Raw genomic sequence first — 11,744 nt, 5'->3', positions numbered from 1 at the left:
TCCTTATGAAAAAATCAGCAATTTAGCCTCAAGAATCACTGAAAACGGACCCAAAATGCTCAAGATATCAAATCTCAAAGTTCATCAAAAATCTAATCCAAAAATAAAAAAGGCAGCTGCTATAACGCGAATCTTACCTAAAAAATCTTCTCCATCACTTTATGATTACACCACTGTATTCCTATGGAAAAACTACACAATTTAGAGCTTTGAATCACTGAATTCGGATCTAAGATGACCAAGAAATCATCTTCCAAAGTTTACAAAAATCTGAATCCAAAAATGGTCGAGGCAGCATCTAAAACATTAAATGTTACCTAAAACGAAGCTTCTAATCAAGATTCCGAGCTCACCAATTGATTCCTCACAAAAGTTTCTTGAATATAGACTCTTGAATCACTAGATTTGGACTTGAAATGCTCAAGAAATGAGGGTTCAAAGTTGAGAGAAAACTCTGAAAAATCTGGTGCAAAATCTGCACTTTTGCACCAGATTTTTCTGGTTTTGCATTATTTAAAGTCTCCGAACGGACCCTTGGAATTCGTTCGGAACCTGATAAAAATAAACCAGATATGCTACCCCACTAAATTTGATATTCCGGACTCAATGGCGCATTCAAAATTTTCATCCGAGTGCGTTTTCCAAAAATGTTGACCAAAGTCAACCATAGGCTAACTTTCAAATTCAAAAGCGACAAATGACCCCAAACTCGTATCGATTGTCTCGATAGTTATGCCGACAATGCTACTAGCCTAATTTGTCCATTCCGGAGCTGATGGAACTATCAAAATAAGAATTCGAGGTCTCCTTGACCCGAAACTCAAAAAGTCGCAACTAAACCAATTTAGGCCTTCAAAATATCAAAATGGGCTCGAGACCTCTAAAAATTCAGCCAATACTTCTTCTAGACCAAAAACCATCCCCCGAATCCAACGGAGTCGTCAGAATTCTATTTCGAGTATCGAAACTTCAAAAGTTGACCAAAATCAAATCTTGGCCTAAAATTCCTTAAATTCCCAACTCAAGACTTAAAATCTTTGTTATAACTCAAAAACTAATTTCATAAACTCTCCTAGACCAATTTCCACATTTTAGAGCTGCTGGAATTGACGGAAATCCATTTCGAGACCCGTAGCTCCGGTTGGCACCGAAAATCACTTTTTCACCTCTTAACTCTATAAAACTCAAGAATTTGCATAATTTACAAACTATTAAGATTTTTACACTTTCAACTACACAAACCGATCAAATAATACTCGAGGGCACTAATGATAAGGGTAAAATGGTAGTTTCACACAAATTTTAAAAAAAAAACTCTCAAGGTCATTATAACATCCTCTACTAAAAAGGATGTTCGTCCTCGAACATAAGATAAAAGAAAGTACATGGGGTCTCAAAAAGTTGAGGGTACCGGTCCCGCATATCAGAGTCTAACTCCATAGTCGCCTCCTGAACAGGTCGATGCTGCCACTGCACCTTGACCAAAGTGACCTCCTTGGTCCTGAGTCTACAAAGCTGCCTATCTAGGATAGCTGCGGCTCCTCCTCATAAGTCAAATCCGGAACCAACTCTACTGCATCATAAGAAATCACATGAGACTCATCCGGTATGTACTTGTGAAGCATGGAAACATGAAATACTGAATAGACAACTGACTATCTAGGGGGTAAGGCCAACTCATAAGCCACCTCATCTATTCTTCTCAGAATCTCAAACGAGCCAACAAACCTCGGGCTAAGGTTGCCCTTCTTACCGAATCTCATCACACTCTTCATGGGTGATATTTTAAGCCACACACAATCACCCACCATGAACTCTAAGGGACGAACCCTCCTATCAGCATAACTCTTCTGACGACTCTGAGTTGTCAATAATTGATCCTAAATCAAATGTACCCACTCCACAACATCCCTAAGTAAGTCAGTATCCAATGCATCAACCACAACATAATCGAACTATCCAATGGGTGATCGACAACTACAACCATACAATGCCTCAAATGGTGCCATCTAAATGCTGGAGAGATAACTGTTATTATAGGCAAACTCTGCTAAGGGTAAGTGTTGGTCCCATCGGGCACCAAAATCAATCACACAGTCCCTAAGCATATCCTCTAACACCTGAACAGTCCGCTCGGACTGACCATCGGTTTGAGGATGAAATGCTGAACTCATCTCTAGTCGCGTACCCAAACCATGCTGTAGTGCCTCCCAAAAGTGAGAGGTGAACTCTGAACCCCGATCCGATACAATAGAGATAGGCATCCTATGCAGCCTAACAATCTCACAAAGATAGATCCTAGCTAACTGATTCGCATTGTAGCTAGTCTTCACCGAAAGGAAATGGGTTGATTTGGTCAATCGATCCACAATCACCCAAACAGAGTCATACTTACCCAATATGATAGGTAATCTAGACACAAAGTCCATAGTGATACGCTCCTATTTCCACTCTGGAATAGGCATCCTTTGCATAGGACCACCCGATTTCTGATGCTTATACTTTACTTGTTGGCAATTTAGACACTTAGCCACAAAATCAATAATGTCTCTCTACATGCCACACCACCAATAGTGTCGTTTCAAGTCATGAAACATCTTTACCACTCTCGGGTGAATCGAATACTTGGAACAATGAGCCTCCTCCAATATCATACGTACCCATTCACTAACCTTGGGCACATAAATGCGACCATTAATCCTCAAAACTCCTTCCGGATCAAGAGAGGCTGATTTTTCTTCACCACTCAACACTTTGTCTCGAATGGCCCTCAACTTGTCATCTTCAAACTGGTGTGTATGAATCTGGTCCATCAAAGTAAACCCAGCCTCCACAAAGGCCAAAATACCATGATGTGTAGAAATATCAAGTCGGACCAACTGTCTAGCCAATGACTGAACCTCCAACGCCAAAGGCCTCTCCATAGCCTTAAGAAAGGTCAAACTACCCATGTTAGATGCTTTACGACTCAGGGCATCCGCTACCACATTAGCTTTATCCGGATGATAAAGTATGGTGATGTCATAGTCTTTCAATAACTCTAACCACCTACGCTGCCGCATGTTCAGATTCGGCTGAAAAAAAGATATACTTAAAGCTACAGTGGTCAGACCTCACAATGCACTCCATAGAGATAATGCCTCCACAACTTCAGAACAAACACCACCGATACTAACTCTAAGTCATGGGTAGGAGAGTTCTTCTCATGTACTTTCAACTGTCAAGAAACATAAGCTATAACTCTACCTTTTTGCATCAATACACATCCTCATAGTACCATCTTTCTTTTTCATAAATAAAACTGGTGCACCCCACGGTGATACACTAGGTCTAATAAACCCCTTCTTTAATAAATCTTCTAATTGTTCTTTCAACTCCTTTAATTCTGCCGGAGTCATCCGATAAGGAGAAATAGATATGGGTTTAGTGTCAAGCTCCAAATTAATATCACATTCAGGAGGAATACCCGGCAAGTTTGTAGGAAATATATCCATAAACTCTCTCGCCACCCTCCGCCCTCTTGGTCTCTAAAGGAGATGACACCTTATTAAGATTACATACATGAGCCAAATAACGTAAGCAACCTTTATCCAGCATACGACAGGCAAAAATATATGATATCACCTCTTTAGGCTACGAACTCGAGTTATTTTTTCCCCACCAAGCAAGGAAAATCAAGGTAGACTAAGGCCATAGTCTTAGCATAGCAATCTAATATAGCATGATAGAGATAACTAGTCCATACCCAATATCACATCAAAGTCAAGCATGTCTAATAAGATCAAGTCAACTCGGGTCTCTCTACCCAAAAATATCACTGCACACTCCCTGTATACTCTATCCACCACTAAAAGTTCACCTACCGAGGTAGAAATAGTAATAAGCACAGCAAGGGACACACTCATATAATCAATACCCACATCAAAATAAGTCAACACAAAATAGTAAGTAGATCCTGGTTCAAATAATACTAACGTAAAATGATGGTAAACCAAAACAATACCTATAATAACCATATCAGAGGCCTTTGCCTCAAATCTACTCGGTATAACATAGCATAACTGATGGTCACCCTTAGCCTATGAACCACCACAACTACCACCTTGAGTACTCTATGAAGCACCTCAAACAACTAAAACTGGTGTATCACAGACAACTTGTGATCCTAGCTGAATAGAAGAAGAATCACATATTTTCCCCTTATTCAAACTCACCATAACAAAATAACCCCAGTAAACTACTCCCAACTCATCATAGGAGGACCGATAGGTCTATGAGCAAGAACAGACCTCTATCACTTCTTAGCCATTCCCGCAATTATAAAGAGAAATAAGACATTCCGTGTTCCTTCAAGATACCCGGTTTTGAACAACCTATCCTGACACTTGGTCAAAACGATATAAGCCTTCTCAACAGTGATAACCTAAAACTTGGGAGACAATATCCTGATGAATCTCTCCAAATCTCTTTTGCTCCTAAGGAAACATAGCAACACTAGAAGACATATGTGGAACCACAGATCTCAAAGGAATCCAAAGTGGGCTAATTAGATATCTAAAATTTGAAATCTAACCGTCAAAGTCTAACCGACCATTTTCCATACTTTTTTTTTATTTCTCCACATCTTCATACTTATAATCAGGCTCGAATGGGCATCACTAAATCATCCTTAAGCAAGAGCCGCTATTTCAAACCCGACAGTTACTTTTAATGCGGAAGAAATAGATTAGAGGTATACAATACTTAATATGAATAATTCGCACGAAAGGAATCAAAGGAAAGAGTTTCTTCTATTAAGTATCTTGTAGCCTCTCGAAGATAAGTACGGACGTCTACGTACCGATCTGCAAGACTCTATTAGATACCCTGCTTTTTAACTTATGAGACCGGTGAACCTAGGGCTCTGATACCAATTTGTCATGACCCAAAAATCAAAGTCATAATGGCACATATCCCAAAACCCAACCTGATGTGTAAGCCTAAAAATAAAACTCATACGAGACTCCTAAAGGGAAAATCATGTCATAATTTAAGTGAAAAGAAAAACAATGAAGAAAATATCTCAAAACCTGGTGTCATAAGTATAAAGAGCATCTAATACAAGGTTTGAATCTGAAGATACAACATAAGTCTCTGAATGATACAAAAGATTGAAAAATAAGGACAGACTAGAGACGATCCGAATTCTGGGACCTCACTACTAATCTGACAATACACAATCCGCTAGAATATTAACTGCCACATGAGGTACCCCGACTAGTATCTGCATCAAAAAGGGACACAGAAGTAGGGGTGAGTACAATTCACATGTACTTAGTAGGTTTTAGCTGACTGAGTATAAGGAATTAATCAAACCTATGAAATAAACTAAGGAACGCTTCCACCTGCATACAGAAAAGTCTCACTTTGGCATTGGTGCCGCCAGTTTATATATATATTGGTGCGAGTAAAGTAAACCCATAATAACAGCTCATAATCATAATTAATCAGATAATTCAAGCAGCACAGATATCAATGCAATGTAATGCAATATGATGATGCAATGATGTGGTGGTACGGTGGAATCAAGACTATCGCACAGCCTGTCGTATACACCTGCCGAGCTGTGTTACCAAGTAGGACCCATGGGGGTCTCGCAGACCATATACCTCAATCACAATATCTCATTATCCTTGCTACCTCCTCGTGGTCAAGGGATCACAATGCATCCACTACCCTGCTGGAAAACTGCCTCGGTCAGGGACTCAAGATACAAAGGTTAGGATCATAATGCATCCACTACCCTACCGGAAAACTGGCTCGATTAGGGACTCAAGATACAAAGGTTGGGATCATAATGCATCCACTACCCTGCCGGAAAACTGCCTCGGTCAGGGACTCAAGATACAAAGGTTTAAAGGTGTTTCATTTTTTTTCTCAAAAAGAATTTCCATATTTCTCAACTTCCCATGTTTCATGATATGATGAATGAGGATGAATGCATTAAAACACATATGCATGGAAGTAATAATCAACTCACATGTGGTATAAGGTTCAAAGTTCTCAAAACGTAACCTACACATGATATTCACCCTCAATAAATAGTAACGGGAAGAACACACTTTTATTTAAATATTCACCCCTTTTTCAACAATATTTTAATACTCAAGTATGCTCAAAACCCCAACTCAATCTCTCAGGCGGCATCACAAGTCAAATAATATACTCAAGCCTCTCTCTTAGGAAAATCACAATTCACATGCTCTCAAAGCAAATAAGATAACAAATAAGGCCCACACACGGGCTATGTAATACAAATAAACCCCGTCACGATAACACATTAATAAATAATCCTCCACATGGGCATCACAATATATATAACATTCTCAACTCATACTACAACCCCATCCCAAAGTCTATAACATATGAATGACTAATTACCCCATCTCAATTTCAAAGAAAGATAGCCAAACCTACCTCAATTGCCGAAACCGCAGTCGAATACCTCTACCGGACAAGCAACTCTTGAATTCAGTGCCCGAAATGACAATCCACTATCAACAATGAAACATACACATCACAAGGAGTCCAATGACACCCATATTGATAGGTTTCGAAATCGGGGGTAAAATTGTCCCAAAAAAATATTTATTTTTCAAAAGGTTCAAATCTAGAATTTTATTTGAAAATTATGTTCTACACATCGAGTAGGATTCATGGCTGAAAATCCCATTAAAATCGAGCAAGAATTGAGTTCCAAATCATGAAAATACAATTTTCTAAAAATCACCACAATTTCATTACGAAAATGGCTAAAGACAACAACTTTGAACGGTGATTTATCAGAAATGAAGCCTCTACAACTAAAACTGATCACACCACAACAATCCTTACGAAAAACTCAGGAATTTAGCATCAAGAATCACTGAAAACGGACCCAAAATGCTCAAGATATCAAATCTCAAAGTTCATCAAAAATCTAATCCAAAAATAAAAAGGGCAGCTGCTATAACGCGAATCTTACCTAAAAAAATCTTCTCCATCACTTTATGATTACACCAATGTATTCCTATGGAAAAAATACACAATTTAGAGTTTTGAATCACTGAATTCGGATCTAAGATGACCAAGAAATCATCTTCCAAAGTTTACAAAAATCTGAATCCAAAAATGGTCGAGGCAGCATCTAAAACATTAAATGTTACCTAAAACGAAGCTTCTAATCAAGATTCCGAGCTCACCAATGGATTCCTCGCGAAAATTTCTTGAAGATAGACTCTTGAATCACTAGATTTGGACTTGAAATGCTCAAGAAATGAGGGTTCAAAGTTGAGAGAAAAGTCTGAAAAATCTGGTGCAATATCTGCACTTTTGCACCAGATTTTTCTGGTTTTGCATTATTTAAAGTCTCCGAACGGACCCTTGGAATTCGTTCGGAACCTGATAAAAATAAACCAGATATGCTACCCCACTAAATTTGATAATCCGGACTCAATGGCGCATTCAAAATTTTCATCCGAGTGCGTTTTCCAAAAATGTTGACCAAAGTCAACCATAGGCTAACTTTCAAAGTCAAAAGCGTCAAATGACCCCAAACTAGTATCGATTGTCTCGATAGTAATGCCGACAATGCTACTAGCCTAATTTGTCCATTCCGGAGCTGATGGAACTATCAAAATATGAATTCGAGGTCTCCTTGACCCGAAACTTAAAAAGTCACAACTAAACCAACTTAGGCCTTCAAAATATCAAAATGGGCTCGAGACCTCTAAAAATTCGGCCAACACTTCTTCTAGACCAAAAACCATCCCCCAAATCCAACAGAGTCGTCGGAATTCCATTTCGAGTATCGAAACTCCAAAAGTTGACCAAAGTCAAATCTTAGCCTAAAATTCCTTAAATTCCCAACTCAAGACTTAAAATCTTTGTTATAACTCAAAAATTAATTTCATAAATTCTCCTAGACCAATTTCCACATTTTAGAGCTGCTGGAATTGACAGAAATCCATTTCGAGACCCGTAGCTCCGGTTGGCACCGAAAATCACTTTTTCACCTCTTAACTCTATAAAACTCAAGAATTTGCACGATTTACAAACTATTAAGATTTTTGCACTTTCAACTACACAAACTGATCAAATAATACTCGAGGCACTAATGATAAGGGTAAAATGGTAATTTCATACAAATTTTAAAAAAATAACTCTCAAGGTCATTACAGATAATGAGCTTGAACACTTCATATATATAATTTAGACATATAATAAAGGTGATCTATCTCCTAGAGTGATTGTAAATACCAAAAAGGATGGAAAACAGACAAAAGTATTCCACCTAAGATAAAAGAGGAAGCCCAGACAAGGACAACAAGTGCCAAAACCATTTCTCAATGATTTGCTCAATTATTTGGAATATAAGGTATGCTAATACACAACAGGCATTTGAGAGGGTCATAATGATGCACAGGCAGCAACAATTTAATTTTATAGCACTTGTTGAGTTCCTTCAACATCATAGACATATCAAAATGTACAAATTTTGGCTTAATATGGGTAAAACTTATCACAATTTGAATGATAAAATTTAGTTATTTGTAGAAGCAAAATTTCAGATTGAAATCCAACTAGACACAGAATAATTGCTTTCCTTCAAACTTACAAACACGGATGATGGTCAAGAATTACATGTAACAATCGTGTATGCTAGTACTAATGGGAAACTAGAATAGCTTTATGGGATGATCTATATGATGTTGCAGCAAACATGTCTCTTCCTTGGGTGGTAGGAGGAGATTTTAATGTAATTAAAAATGAGGAGGAGAAGTATGGGGGTTTACCAATCGAATATAATAAAACATAAGATTTTGTTCATTGTATAAATACTTGTCAGTTAGTAGATTTGAGATTTAAAAGGAGTATTTATACTTGATGGAATGGTAATCTGACATAGCTTGTCTTTTCAAAAGATTGGATAGATGATTAGGAAATCAAACCTTACAAATAAGATTCCCTAATTTGGAAGTAGAGCACCTTATCAGACAAGGTTCAGACTACTCTCCTTTAATTTTGACAACCAAAATAGATATGACACATATAAGTAAGTCATTCAGATTTTTGATTTTCTAGGTGGAGCATGAGAATTTTCAGCAAGTGGTAGGAGATAACAGGTAGGAATCCTACAGCTCAGACCCTTTTTTTAATTTTTTCATAACAAATTGAAAAGGCTAAGCAGAGCACTCTCGAAGTGGAGTAGGGACACTTATGGTGATATCTTCAAGTAGATAGCTACACTGGAAGATATAGTGTAGGTTCATGAGCAAGAATTTGAAACACACCAAACAGGTATCAATAAAGAAAGACTTTAGAAGGTATAGGTAGATTTAATCAAATTCTATGCAATTGAGAAAAATTCTAAAAACAGAAGGCGGGAATGCAATGGTTTGAAGATGAAGAGAGAAATACTAAATTTTTTCATGCTCATGTTAATGAAAAAAAGAGAATGTTGAATCTGCAGAGAATTCAGGATACTAGAGGAGAGTGGATAGATAGAGAAAAAGACATTATCCAGGAGGCAATAAGATTTTATACTGACTAGTTGAATGAAGCAAATCTTAATACTGATTTTGATATGTTGAAATGCATTCCAAAAATGATATCAGAAGAACAGAATGCGCAGATTCATGAGATGCCAAGAAATAAAAAAGGTAGTGTTTGATTTAAATTTTGACAGTGCAGGAGGACCATATGGACATGGTAAAATTTTATCGGGTTTGCTGTAATATAATAGCCAAAGATATGACAAAAATGGTGGTCTTTTTTCTGTGGACATGAACTATTCAGGTATGTTACTTGCACCAACCTGGCTCTAATCCCTAAAAAGCAAGATCTCTCCACCTTTTCATACATGAGGCCTATCGGTTTAAGTAACTTCACCAACAAGGTTTTTAATGATTCATGATAGATTGGTAAAGTTTCTATCAATTCTTATATTTCCACAACAGTCAAGATTTGTCAAAGGAATGAGCATTGTGGAAAACACTATATTGGTACAAGAAATTATCCATGATATTAGAATTAGAGAAAAACCAACTAATGTAGTCATCAAGATTGACATGACAAAAGTTTATGATAGATAATCATGGATTTTCTTGACCAAAGTGTTGAGAAAGATGGGGTTTGGAGAGATCCTAATTGATATGGTATACAAAATTTTCTAATAATTGGTACTCAATTCTTATCAATGGAGAACCTAAAGGCTTCTTTAAATCTACCAACGGTTTTAAACAGGGTAACCCCCTAACACCAATATTTTTCATCATGGGTGTAGAATGTCTATCTAAAGCACTAAATGTTTTACACCAAAATGATAACTATAAGGAATATGGAATGCCAAAGTGGAGACCTTATCTGAATCACTTAGCATATGTAGATGACACTATTATTTTTATCTCAGTAGATAAATTCTAATTAGAGTTAATTATAAATAGTCTTGCTAATTATGAGAAGGTGAGTGGACAACTTATCAACAAAGCCAAATTGCAGTCTTCATAGGTCTACACAGTGACTAAAATCCCGAGAAAGGAATTTCCTTTCACCTAAATGGGAGTGTCTGTATACTACAACAGAATACAAAATATATATTACAAAGAGCTACTGTTCAAGGTGCAGAATAGATTAAGTTCATGGACTGGAAAGCTTTTATCTATTGGAGGAAGGACAACCCTGATTAAATCAGTCTTCTAAAGCTTGCCCATCCATTTATTGTCAGCTTGTGACCCCCTACAGGAGTCATTACACAACTACATAGAATGTTTCTGAAATTCTTTTGGAGCAACTCTGTGGGAAACTCGAGTAGGCATTGGACATCTTGACAGTTCTATGTCATCCACATGAGGAAGAAGGAGTAGGATTCAGAATTTTACAAGATATATCAAAAGCTCTATTTGTAAAACTTTGGTGGAACATGAGGATAATGGAATCATTATGGAGAAACTACATGAGCAATAAATATTTGAAAAGACATCATGTTGTATTGGTACAAACTAAGACAAGTACTTATGTATGGAAGAAAATGATCAAGGTGAGAGAGGAGGTCGAAGCTAAAATGTGGTGGTTAATAGGACAAGGAAATTCTTACTTTTGGGTAGATAACTGGACAGGGAAAGGAGCACTACATAAACTCATCCCTATAGAAGTAGAGTATGATCAAACAGTAGTTCTAGTTAAGGAAGTGGCTGAGGCAGGGCAATGGAATGAACAGGCACTAAGGACCCTATTTCCTTAAAACCTAGCCGAAGACATACTCAACAGAATTTGTCCATCAAAGGAGGAAGAAGAACTGGACAGACCTAATTATAGATTGGATCCTAGGGGAATATTTACAGTAAGTTCTTCCTTTCATCACATTAGACAAAAGAAGTAAGTTAATAAGATTTACAACTATATATGGATTAAAGGTATGTTTATAAAAAATTCCTTTTTTAGGTGAAAATTATGGAAGGCCAAGTTATCACTAATGATAATTTGAGAAGATAAAGAATATAGAGGACATATCTCATGTCTTCTACATTCACCAACTGCTCAGTTGGCCTGGAAATATTTTGTGGGCCTATAGGTATAAGGATGGAGAACATGCACCTATCTTAAGTGGTAAACCAATGGTGGGAAATAAAATTTCATTATCATGTGAATTACATATTTCATGATGTCCCTGCCACCATCTTATGGAAATTATGGAAAAGAATAAATAAGGTGAGACATGGAGGAAA

This window comes from Solanum dulcamara, chromosome 1 (assembly GCF_947179165.1).
Source record: "Solanum dulcamara chromosome 1, daSolDulc1.2, whole genome shotgun sequence".
In the NCBI taxonomy this organism is placed as follows: Eukaryota; Viridiplantae; Streptophyta; class Magnoliopsida; order Solanales; family Solanaceae; genus Solanum; species Solanum dulcamara.
Note: the sequence above shows the minus strand (reverse complement) of the source record.